Raw genomic sequence first — 12,332 nt, forward strand, 5'->3', positions numbered from 1 at the left:
TATATTGTAGATGTAAAAAATCATTAAAATAATGTGTGGTGATTATATGCATATTTAATAAGAGTGCATCTATATAGTGTCTATCTATATATAAATTGCAGAAAAAGTTAGGGGTTATGATGGTAATTGGTGATTTTTTTTCTTATTAAAAGTCCAGAAAATGCATTCACAGTTGTGCAAGAGTGCATATTTTGAAATAAGAAGACTGTAGCATTTTTCTTAGTGACATAATTACATGAATTCACATCAAAAATTAGATTCCCAATGACAATTTCCCAACACCCAAATTGTCCAAGAATAAAAACAAGTGTTGTTTTTTTTTGATAGCTATGGAATTTTAGTTCTCATTTACGGTAATTGAGGGAGAATGTGTTAAGTTTGTTTTGCTAAATTCACAAGCAAATACTTCTGAAAATTTAAAATTTTCTGTAACCCTGGTTTTATTTAATATTTGATAGATGAGATGACTATTACTATTTTATTAATAAAATAATTTATTAAATTAATAAATAAAAAATAAATAAAATAAAATAAAATAGTAGAAGTAACACAGAAAGAAAGATGGTCAAATTAGCTTCATTTTGTAATTTTAGTAAAAGAAAGATAACCGTGGCTTTAATATTAGGAACATCACTGAATTTTCTTTTTTAATTAATTCAGGGTTGGGGGAAAGTGAAAGAAAAGAAGCAATAGACCAGTGATTCCCAAACTGTGAGCCGCGGCTCCCCAGGGAGCCGCGATATCGTCATGGGGGCGCCGCGGAATATCTGCGCCCGCTGGGTCCGGCGCTGATGCGCCATTTCTGGGGCGTCTGGTGCGCATGCGCAGTTGCAGGTCGCAAAAGATTGGGAACCTCTGCAATAGACAAAAACTTGTGTGGCAGCTGCTTTTGTTTATTTTTCATTACTATAATCCAAATCTAAAGGATTAGTTTATGCTGATTTGTTCATGCAATTATACTATGATCCATATATCTATACCAACAGAGAAGATTAGTTATTGATGTTCTTAGTCAATCATTTTTATTGTTGGATTTAAAGTATAACTTTGCTATTTTATTTTTTATATTTTATTCTTAGCTTCATTGAACAGTATTTTGGTAGAAATAAGAACCTAATATTTGAACAGATTCCACTTTGGTTTGTAAATAAAATGACACTAATAACATTAATGACAAATCATTCCTGAAATGCAGTTTTGGGCTATGGACATAACTGTCTCTCTTTCTTTTTTTTATGGCAGCCACAATGATGGAATAAACATATTTATTTGACTGATGCTCCAACTGGAGTGTGTGGTATAAGACTAAGGTCAACTACTTTTAGAAGAAAGACCATTATTCTTCTAAAATAGGAGCAAATAAGGGTTTGAGGCTGTGAATCTATTGCTTGTTATGTCTCTCTCAAATAATCTTAAGTGCTGCATTAAGGTCAATGTGAAGCCCTCAACAGGTGTCTTTTCCATAATCTATCATAAGTCAATAGCCGTAGTAGAGTGGTGAAGAAGCAACTGAGGTATGCATGTCCCTGGTTTGAGTCTTGTTTGAGCCATGAATTTAGCAAAATGCTAAAAATGGCTGTAGGAAAAATTTCTTATCTCTCTTTGACTTCAGTACTCTTCTCCTGTTTACTACAGGAACCCAGCGACATCAACTTTCCCTATAGTTTTGGTAAAAATTAGAACAAGGCTATCCTCCACTTTGTGACAACACTATATAAATATGAAATGTTTTTAATATAGTTATTGCATACTCTTAGATCCCCTCCCTCATTTTGAAGCAAGTTTTTATTCAGAAGAATTCTGCCTACACATTTCTGCCAACGCCCCACATGTTCATAGGAAAGCTATCCCTATTCTGTTAGTTTTCTATAATCTTTCATAGGAAAACTTTCTTTCAAAAGCTGCACCAAATTTTTCCAACAAAGGGACAAGGGTGTGAGCCAGTGAAATTGTTCACTGAAATATACCTAATTATATATTGACATTTTATTGGCATGTGATAGCCATTAAATGTATTGGCAGGAATATTTTTTAACAAAATAACTTGAGCTGCAATATCTGCCTGTCTACCTATTTTGATGATGGATGTCATCAAAATACATTATTGAAATTTCAGTTTTCCATTAGCATTAGCTGAGATTCATTCCTTTAACCTTTTGCATTTTGTCAAGGTTGCTCTGCTTGATCTGCATTGAGTGCACAGTGAAGAGTCTGAGTGATTACTTTGCCATATGGCCAAGTGGCACATCAGTTCAAGATGAGTTGAGAGTAAAAATACATGCTTCATCAGAAACTACCTACCCATAGCTTGGAATTAGTAGGGGTTCATATGTCCTGGCCTTGGCTTATTTTACATTTTAAAGGGAACAGGGAAAAGGTGATGGGAAGTATCAACTTATACATTTCAAACCTGTAAATCCACCTGAACCATGCTAAAAAATTATTTAGGTTCAGCCTTTAACTCAGGTTATGCTGACAATGCACACTATGGTGTTCTATAACAACAAAAGACTTTTGTGTATGAGCACCCAAAATAGTGGAATCTGAAATGAAGAAAAGCCACAAAAGGGTCACAAGGCAGAGTAGACAAATCAAATGGTGCAACTATCACATACATTAGTAAACACTACAATACTCTATATCTCTGTCCAATGTTTTTATTTGAAGATTAAGGATTCAATGTAGTTCTTTTAAATGTCCTTCCTCTCAAAGGTTTTTTTTCATTGCATTTATTAAGTTCTTGATCTGGTTTCCTAAGCAGCAAACTGGGATGGCAATCAGTCACTCCATATTTATGTACTTGAGAGAAACCATAGCAGCTTCTATCAGTACTGATAGGTATGGGATGTAGAACTAACCTTAATACTACCTCAGCTCCATCATTTGTAATTTTTCACTGGCTGCTTTGTTCAGCCCTTGAAGGAAAAGTATATTCTAACTAATAGGTCTTCTTTTTTTGGCAATTGTATTGCCAAAGTTTTGCAATCCATTCTCTTACTGTGATTTTATTATAGATCCTTAGCTAACCATCTTGATGCAAAATGTGTTTTTTATTAATTAGCTTATTAATTAAAGTTTCTTTAAGTATCTCACACTTTTTTTTTTTGGTGTTTAACCTTATCATTTCTTGGTCTCGTTTCAGATCTATGAGACACCTTGCTCCAGTTCAACCTTCCATCGTAAAATGAATAATCTGGCTACCTGTCTTATTTCATCCGGTGGTTTTTGTAATCTTTTCCCGCATCTGCTGTATAAATAACAATCCTAACTGAATGGCTATGAATCGAATGTGATAAATAAACATGGCTAGCCTGGCTTCCCATCTTCCTCCCCTGCCTTCTGCTCTCCTCCCCTTTGCAGCAGGCAGGTAAGTGGCTACTGCTGCTGCATGGAAGGAGTGAGGGATTGCAAAGATGGCTAGGAAACTCTCACAACATGTTGAAAATGAGGATCATATGACTGGAACAGCCTGGCAGCTGAAGCAGCCACAATATTCCTTCAAGAGACATGGGCCCCATTTTGGAAGCATTCTGTAAGTTGGCCGACTTGAAGTAGTAGATTGGTTCAAAAATTAGTTTAGTTCACTTTAGTGTCATTGCACCTCATACAACAAAATTAAATGCTATCTTCAGTGTACATTATAACTATAAAAATAAAACAAACACACATCCTTCACATTCTATACAATGGAACAGAAAACCCGATATTGCATTAATATTGCACTATACAGTAGAATTCAATATAGTTACTGCTCTGGGATAGAAGCTGTTTTTCAGCCTATTTGTCCTTGTTTTTATTATACTGTACCATCTGCCAGATGGTAATAGTTCAAAAAAGGGTGCCCAGGATGAGATGAATCTTTAAGAATGTTTTGAACTTTCTTATGGCAGCGGGAGCTATGAAGCTCTTCCAAAGAGGGAAGAGGGCAGCCAATGATCCTCTGGGCAATGACATTAACCCTCTGGAGTGCTGTCCTATCTGCCACTGTGCAATTCGCAAACCATACACAGGTGCAGTAAGTTAAAATACTCTCTATGGTACAACGGTAGAAGGTCACCAGCAGTTTTTCATTCAGTTGTTGTTTTCTGAGAAGCCTCAGGTAGTATAATCTCTGCTGGATCCTTCTGACCAGTGCTGCAATGTGAGCACCCCAGGTCAGGTCCTCTTTTATGATAACACCCAGAAACTTAAAACTGGCCTCTTGCTCCACTCAGTCTCCATTGATAAGCAAGGGCTGGATGTCTGATCTATTTCTTTTATAGTCCACTATAAGCTCCTTGGTCTTATTGGTGTTAAGGACCAAGTTATTGTCTCCACACCACGAAAGCAACCGGTCCACCTCATCTCAATAGGCAGACTGATCCTCCCACCCCACTGGAGATGAGTTCCACCACTGTTGTATCATCTGCAAATTTAATAATATTACTAAAAATTGTTGCCTTATGATGCACTGTTTTGCCCAAAGTTTTAATAGTCCATAGATGTTAAATGAAGACTAAACTCTGCCTTTATTGTGACTGAAAACTAAATAAGTCTAGCATTGTGGGGGAAGATATTAATTCCTGAGCTTATTTATGTCACGTTATACTACAAGGCTATGAAGAAATCTATCCAATCTTATATGACTGAAAATTGTCAGATGTATTATTACCTATTCATATTGCTTTGTGTAATTTTTTTATCTGCACCAGTACCTGTCTGGCATGTTGGCGCCAAACAACATGGTGAGGAGGCTACCTCTTCACTGATGCCATCTTCACTGTAGCTGCATGTTGCTTATGTTTTCTTCAGCTTTACTGGGAGCAATTTCAGCCTCCTCCTTTTCTTTGTCCTGAACTGTCTTGCTTGAGTTTTTAGGCATATTGTCTCTGGCTGCATTAAAAAAATGCAAAAAAAAGAAAGGAAAAATGCCATTCAAGTTGGAAGCAAAAGGTTCTAAAAATAGTCACCATAAAGAGTTAAAGGGGTAATCTTGCTTTGGGGAATAGATACTATTTCAAGATACTATTTCAAGCCAACTCTCCATTAGCTACAAAAAACTAATCCTGTAGAAACACAATCTGAAAAACCCTATAAAATGTACTGAGGAGTGGGATGTTATACATTCTGAACTATTGTAGCTGATCTACACAGACATGTCTATAAATATAATAGTTAAATGAAATGTTAATGCAGACCTACTTACCTTTTCTTTGAGGAAATTATATGAAATAGTTGAGTAAATAGGACTTCAGAATTACTATTTTAAAATATTATTTGGTATGTATGTTCACACAGACACACACACAAAGACCCCATTCACAACTTTTCTATTTTTCCTTTTTACAAACTTATTTGATGGTGATTATTTGAATCAGCCAAACTTATTAAGGCAATATTTTTCAACCTTAGCAGCTTTAAGATGGGTGGACTTCAACTCCCAGAATTCTCCAGCCAGCTTTGCTTTAGGATGGGTGGACTTCAGTTCCCTTAAACTTAAGATGAGTTTAAATCTTAAATTTAAGATTTAAAGCTTTGCTGGCTGAGGAATTCTGGGAATTATGGTCCAGACATCTTAAAGTTGCCAGGATTGAGAAACACTGTCTACGGCAGGAGTTTCACGCTCATGTCATCACGGCAGAATCAAATGACGTATTGGGACTTTTTCCCCCTTTGCTAAACCTGGCGTGGGCGTGGCCAACATGTGACGCATCCAGCCCATGGGCCAGGAGTTTGACAACTCTGGCCTAAGACATTGTTCCTCCTTTTTTTTCCAGGCCATTATTTCCATTATTGGAAATAATTTTTATTCCTAATACTAAATAAACTATCTATCCAAGTTTACATTTCAATCTGATGTTGACTGCTATATTATTTTGCATCTCTCAGAGAAGTCCTGGCTATTTTGGACTTTGAAACTGTGGTGTTTTGTGTGATAATTTATGTATCAAAATATATAGACTAACATTTATCACCTGAAAAATATGAAACAAATATCTGCCAACATGAAGCCCTCTGAGGGTATCATTCACATAAATCAGATTTGGATTACTGTAAAGTGTTTAGTTGTAGGTTTGCCAGAAACTTCCTGCCAAGTTGCATTTGGTTCATAACAGTCTCATATTGTGAGGAAAGAAAGAAAGAAGAAAGAAAGGAGGCAGGATCTGAAATTGATTTATTTGGTAGTTCTCATATCTGTTGTACTATTTATTTATTTATTTATTTATTTATTTATTTATTTATTTATTTATTTATTTATTTACATTTTTATACCGCCCTTCTCCGAAGACTCAGGGTGGTGTACAGCAAGTAAAATGACAATAATACAAAAAACCATTTAAAATACTATAACAAAACTAAAAATCTAATTAAACTGCTGTATACTTAAAACTATTAGGTAAAAAATACAAAAGATAAAAACCCCTGTTAAAAACCCTGTTAAAAAATATTAATACATTATATAGCTCATTTCCACCCACTAGACTTTCTCCGCTAGCATAAATTGCTAAGCAAAGAAGGAATACAGTATACAAACTATTGCATCTAAACTTCTGATGCTTTCAAACAAGATAGAATGTATAAACTAAGAGAATTTCTCCATCCTGGTGCATAAGGTCCAGAAAAAGGCATAGATCTGCACTTGTGTGACACAATCAGCTCTCATGTTCCTAATTAGTTTAGAATCTTGGCCAACAGAAAAAACATCAGCTGCTGTAAACAAAAACATTGCTTGTTCATGGCAAGTCTTCTGAAATTTAGGAAACTTTTGCAATGGTTTAGCTACCACCCCAGAATCAGCAACATGCCCTGTGATTCCACATTGTTACTTACTTGCATGGGGTAACTGAAGAAGACTGGGGTAGCAGCTCCATATTTAGTATGATGATAGAGCTTTGCAAAGCTTGGGAGACTGGCCATTGACCCATTGCACTAAACTCTAGTCTCTGCTTTCAAACTCCTCCACTTTTCTTTCATCTCCTTTAACCTTGCATCTGTCAGAAATATAGCTTGCATATTTATAATTTTACAGAATTTAGGGAGGAATTATGACTGTGTTATTTCCCTTGTCTATGGAGATTTTCAATCATCCAAGTCACGGTTGTCCGAAAGGTGCTTTTTCAAAAGGCATTTGGACTTTCTCTGTTTTCCTGGAAGATGTTTTGCTTCTCATCCAAGAAGCTGAAGAAGCTTCTTGGAGGAGAAGTGAAACTTCTTCCAGGAAAACAAAGAAAGTCCAGTTGCCTTTTGGAAAAGCACCTTTGTTATTTCTCTTCTTCTAGCTGTTCTTCACTTCTGCAATGCTAGCCATTATCCAACCCTTAAAAGGGTGTGTACAACTTTGGGGAGGGGGAAAATTTAGGGCTAAAGTGGCCTGAACAATTATGCCAATTGGGTAAATCTATCTTTTTTTTTCTTATTTCAGAAGCAAATACTATTTATTTTTTTTAAACCCTCCTGTTATTAGGTTTGCATTATGATTTCTATGTGCAACTTGCTTCAAAATGGTAAAAAATATGGGGGTCGGAGAATTCTCCCAATAATGGCAGGAGAAGACGCTTCATCTAGAGCCCACTGTTTCCATTGATACCCGAGATATATGTATGGAGAAAATGACACAAATAGGTGTAGAGTAGTGGGTTGAACAAAAGAATGCTACAGCAGTGAGAACAAATAGGCCAAGCATACTTTAAATAAAGCAGGCTAGCAAGGAACTGTAATGTGATCGGATTTATGTTGCCATAGCCACATGCAGTATTACAAATATAATGAAAACAAACACTTCCCTGATGAGCAGACCAAACTGAATTTCATTGCATAAGGCAGGAGTAAAGGCTTCCCAATCTCTAACAGTGAGATTAAAGGTTAAAGGGAGGCAAAACTCCCTTCCTTTTTTGCCCATTTGAACTAATTTGGGTCTCGCTTGCTTGTGCACCATCTGTGATTTGTTTATTTGAATGGGGTTTTATACAGTCTAATTATATCTCTTCTGAAGTGGGTCGAGAGATCTGCTATGAATAGATGCCATCTATTAAAAAAAAACCACCACCTTGATGGACTGGTTGACCTGTTGGCAGAAAATGGACGTGTTGCCCATGCGGAGCCTTGAACAGCTGTTATCACCTATGCAATAATAAATAACCAAAGGATCAGGATCTGATCAGGTCTGGATCAGACTGGATTGAAGTGGAATTGCAGGACTGGGCAACTTACCTACCTAATGGTCTGAAAACCATTCCTAAACTCCTCAATTAAATTAAGTATTGTTGTTTATAATAGTGTTTGAATGCTTTGTCCTCTTACAGATGTGCACATAGACCTCCAGAATTCTCTGCAATGCCACATATCTGAAATTGGCCAACAATGATTGCTAATATTTCCCTTTATCTTATTATCCTATCCTTTCCCTGACGAATGCAGGATAATTTGTATGGATCTCCACCTATCTTTTTACCTCACGACATTTCTATAAAGTAAGTTAGGCTGAAAGAATCACTTTCCCAATTTCCACCATGGCTGACTTGGGTTTTCAAATGTTTCACCCTTCCTGTGCAGATGCTCACTCTCTGATTTCTTTCGAGATGGAGATATAATGGATTATTATTTATTTTATTATTATTTATTAAATTTTTATACCGCCCTTCTCCCAAAGGACTCAGGGCGGTGTACAGCCAGAATAAAAACAAAATATATACAATTTAAAACAACATTTAAAAAGAGCAAATTTTAAAGGCTGATTATTAAAATTTAGATTTAAAAATTTAAAAATTTAAAAATTTTGGATTGGATCTTTTATATGGAAAGCATGATTTATACCCTTTAGATGAACTAGATGTGTAGGGTTTTTTTTTCTGTATGGCTCTGTCACAAAACATGTGTCATGCATAGAAAGATAACAAAAAGCTAGCAGTACTTTGAGACATCTCTGCAGTGTGAAAAAAAACTTCTTGTATCCCTTTCCTAGATTGCATCAAGGGTATCAAAGAAAAATAGTAAAACAAGTAGTTTCTTCTCTTCACCAGATTTTTTCTGGGTTAATATTACATCATATGGGAAGCATATTGTGGAAAAACATTAGGGAATTCAAAAAAATGTAATCTCTGTTGTTTTAAATATCCTTATCTCCCATCCAATTAATCGATTATTTTCCTGTGGAATTCTTCTCTGCCATCAACTTTGTAAAGAAACTCTTGGCCTACAAACTTTAGTAAATTTTCAGACCTGATAACTGATTCTAAAAGGTAATTAACCTAGAATTGTGCATAAATATTTCAACTATAGCTTTTATATTTATACAATTCACCAGAGAGCAGCAGGTAGAAAATACTTTGGAAGACTTCCTTAAGATTAATAATTTTTCAGGGAATTGCACAGCAAGTGTCCAAACGAAGTCAGAGATGCTGACATGAACAGGTAGTTTTATATAAATAAATATATTTTACAAGTACATATACAGCAATCTAGATAGTCAGGCAAGCAAGAGCATCATGAGGTAAATCACAGCGCATACAGGGTACACAGAAGAAAAAGGCGGGAAAACAGGGAAACTCCCCCTCCACTCCCACAGCAACCAATCACAGTGCAGAACACCTCACCCAGGTCCTCTTCAACCAATCAACTATAATTGTGTATTCTGACTCACTGTACAACCCCATTGCTGCAGCTATTAAATTTAAACATTTTAGCATAATTATCATTGGAAAAATAGCAAACAAGGAGATGTGAGAGGCTTTAATGTGGTTTTGGTTATTTTTACATTGGGTAGCACTTGAAATAAACTGCTTGTGTTGTATAATGAGAATGAAGCTAAATGTCCATTGGATTTGTCTACTGGTTTTGTATCTCCAAGATATTCCAGATATTTTGGATTGACGCCCGTGAAAACTAATCACAATGGCAAGCAGTAAGGGACAGTGAGAATGTAGTCCATAATATCTAACTGGGTTGGTCGCCACCTCTTAGTAGCAGATTTTGTGAAGATTTATCCAGAAACCTGTGAAAAAGGTTCAGATTCTCAGTTTCACTAAAGATTAAGAGGTATACAGTTGAATACCATCATTTGATAAAATGTTATTTGTGGGGTTTATCTGAATTTCCTTTTGAACTGTTTCTAATCCATGATACACACACACACACACACACACACACACACACACACACACACACACACACATATGGTATCAAGTTACAGTATGTTTTCATGTTATGTATTTCAGAGGTTCAACAACTGTGTCAGGCCTAATGCTATGATCCTCTGTACCCGAGGATCATTTTCATAGAAACATCAGTTGGAGATGGGTAGGTGTCATCAAAACACAACACTGGCTGCAAGCCAATGCTTTCTCCACTTGGATAGCATAGCAACAATCAGCAAGATAAAATTTACTTGGAAACATTACTAGCCATCAAAACAAACTTCAGTAGAGTTTATTTTACGAATGAAGGCCAATATACATTTCCCTGAATAATGTTACTGAGTCTAATCTGAGCCGGTCATTGGGAACAAAGGTTTTAACTTCCGAGCTTTTGGACTCATGGCTGGAGCCCATCAGGAAACTTTTTTCTCTTTCACACACTCTGCTAGAGAGAAGGTCCCTCAAGATGGGCTCCAGCACGAGTCCGAAAGCTCAGAAGATAAAACCTCTGGTCCCAGTGATCAACCCAGATTGGACACTGTCTCATTCTTTTGCTTTTGATAAAATATAGAGAACTAGTTTTATTAGATAGGTAGGTAGATAGGTAGGTACCCTGTTTTCCCCAAAATAAGACATCCCCTGATAATAAGCCCAATCGGGCTTTTGAGCATATGGCAATAAGGCCAAACACTTATTTCAGGGTTCAAAAAAATATAAAACAGGGTCTTATTTTTGGGGAAATATGGTAGGTAGGGTGATAGATGGATCAACTGATTGATCTATTGATACATAGATACTATAGTATCAGCAATCAATTTGTGGGAAAATGCAAGTTTATGTTCTCAAAATCTCAGAAGTATAAGTGATCTGAAATGACAATTTTATGCAGTAATGGTCAGTGTGATTAGCTAATTGCTTTTTATTCAAAACTTCAAAGGATTCTTCAGTAATGCAGCACATTTAAGACCTTTACCGGCATGTCATCAACTGACCGGGATTATACCATCTAGACTGTCCATTATGTTTTCATCTTATGCCCGTCCTTAATCTGGATAACCATCTTAATTTTAACATTCTTACCAATCCGGAGATGGAGCCATTTTTCGCCAACTCTTATCTTCATGCGTTATGCGTTATTCTTCTTGTGAACTCTTGCACCTGCGAGGTGCCCCCGCCTCGCAGGAATGGCCCTCCACATTACCGAGGGCCGGCCTCAATGACGGGTTTTGGGACCCACAGAGGTGGCATGCGGCTAGAAAGAACTTGTGGGGTTTTTTAGATAGGGAATTTTTAAGGGGAGGGAGGGAAAGGGCAGGTGTCGGGGGTAACCCATCAGGGGAGGGGCCAGTTCCTGCGTGCGCTCGTGGCGGTTTTCTAACAGGTTCGAAGGTAATGGGGGAGGATTGCGTTCCTATTTGTGAGGGTGGTTCCATCGGCACGGTAAGTGGGAGGGGCAGATATGGCGGAAGTGGGGGGTCATATTGACTTCTGGGGGCGCGTGCTTGCTGTTTGAAAGCGATCACGCGCCTCGACCTCTCAGACTTCTCCCGTTCCCCGGGTGGTCAGGATCCTCAGAGCTTGGGCCTTTGGGTGATGTTGTGCAATGCACGGTCCGTGGTTAACAAAGCCCCCCTAATTTGTGATCTTATACAGGGGCCCCCCGCGGACCTTATGTGCATTACGGAAACCTGGTTGGGCACGGAAGGGGGGGTGCCCCTTGTTGAAATGTGCCCACCAGGTTTCCGAGCATTCCATCACCCGAGGGCCCAAGGTAGGGATGGGGGGGTGGCAGTTGTTATTAAGAAGAGTCTAGAACCGAGGGAGACCACTGTTCCTCAGATTGCTGGTTGTGAATCCCTCTTTGTGAAGTGGGGTCATAGGGGTCAGATGGGCTTGTTGGTCACGTACCTGGCTCCTTGCTGCGTGACAACAGCCCTGCCCGAGCTGTTGGAGGTGCTTGCTGGGGTGGCGGTTGAGACCCCTAGACTTATGGTCATGGGGGACTTTAACCTGCCATCTACCGGCATGTCATCAACGACGGCTCGGGAGTTCATGGCCTCCATGACAGCCTTGGACCTGACGCAAGTAGTTAATGGCCCTACCCACATTGGGGGAGGCACACTGGATTTGATTTTTATCTCTGGACAGTGGTTGAATGATCTGGATTTAGGAGATCTAGTTACCGAGCCTTTGTCATGGTCGGATCATTCTCTCCTTCGT

At 37.9% G+C, this 12,332-nt stretch overlaps 2 protein-coding genes across 2 annotated transcripts in view; one reads left to right on the forward strand and one right to left on the reverse strand.

The window, feature by feature from the left end:
* The window catches only part of C8H4orf54 (chromosome 8 C4orf54 homolog), an 81,988-nt gene that overhangs the window by 25,820 nt on the left and 43,836 nt on the right, over window positions 1-12,332 (reverse strand). The window contains exon 5 of the mRNA XM_058192166.1: window positions 4,695-4,872. The gene's annotated coding sequence lies outside the window, so the exon portion shown is untranslated. The remainder of the gene's footprint in view (window positions 1-4,694; window positions 4,873-12,332) is intronic.
* Window positions 1-12,332, forward strand: part of DAPP1 (dual adaptor of phosphotyrosine and 3-phosphoinositides 1) — an 87,356-nt gene that overhangs the window by 24,625 nt on the left and 50,399 nt on the right. The window contains exons 2-4 of the mRNA XM_058192167.1: window positions 3,143-3,532; window positions 8,283-8,450; window positions 10,194-10,275. The gene's annotated coding sequence lies outside the window, so the exon portion shown is untranslated. The remainder of the gene's footprint in view (window positions 1-3,142; window positions 3,533-8,282; window positions 8,451-10,193; window positions 10,276-12,332) is intronic.

Source organism: Ahaetulla prasina, chromosome 8 (genome assembly GCF_028640845.1).
Source record: "Ahaetulla prasina isolate Xishuangbanna chromosome 8, ASM2864084v1, whole genome shotgun sequence".
Classification (NCBI taxonomy): Eukaryota; Metazoa; Chordata; class Lepidosauria; order Squamata; family Colubridae; genus Ahaetulla; species Ahaetulla prasina.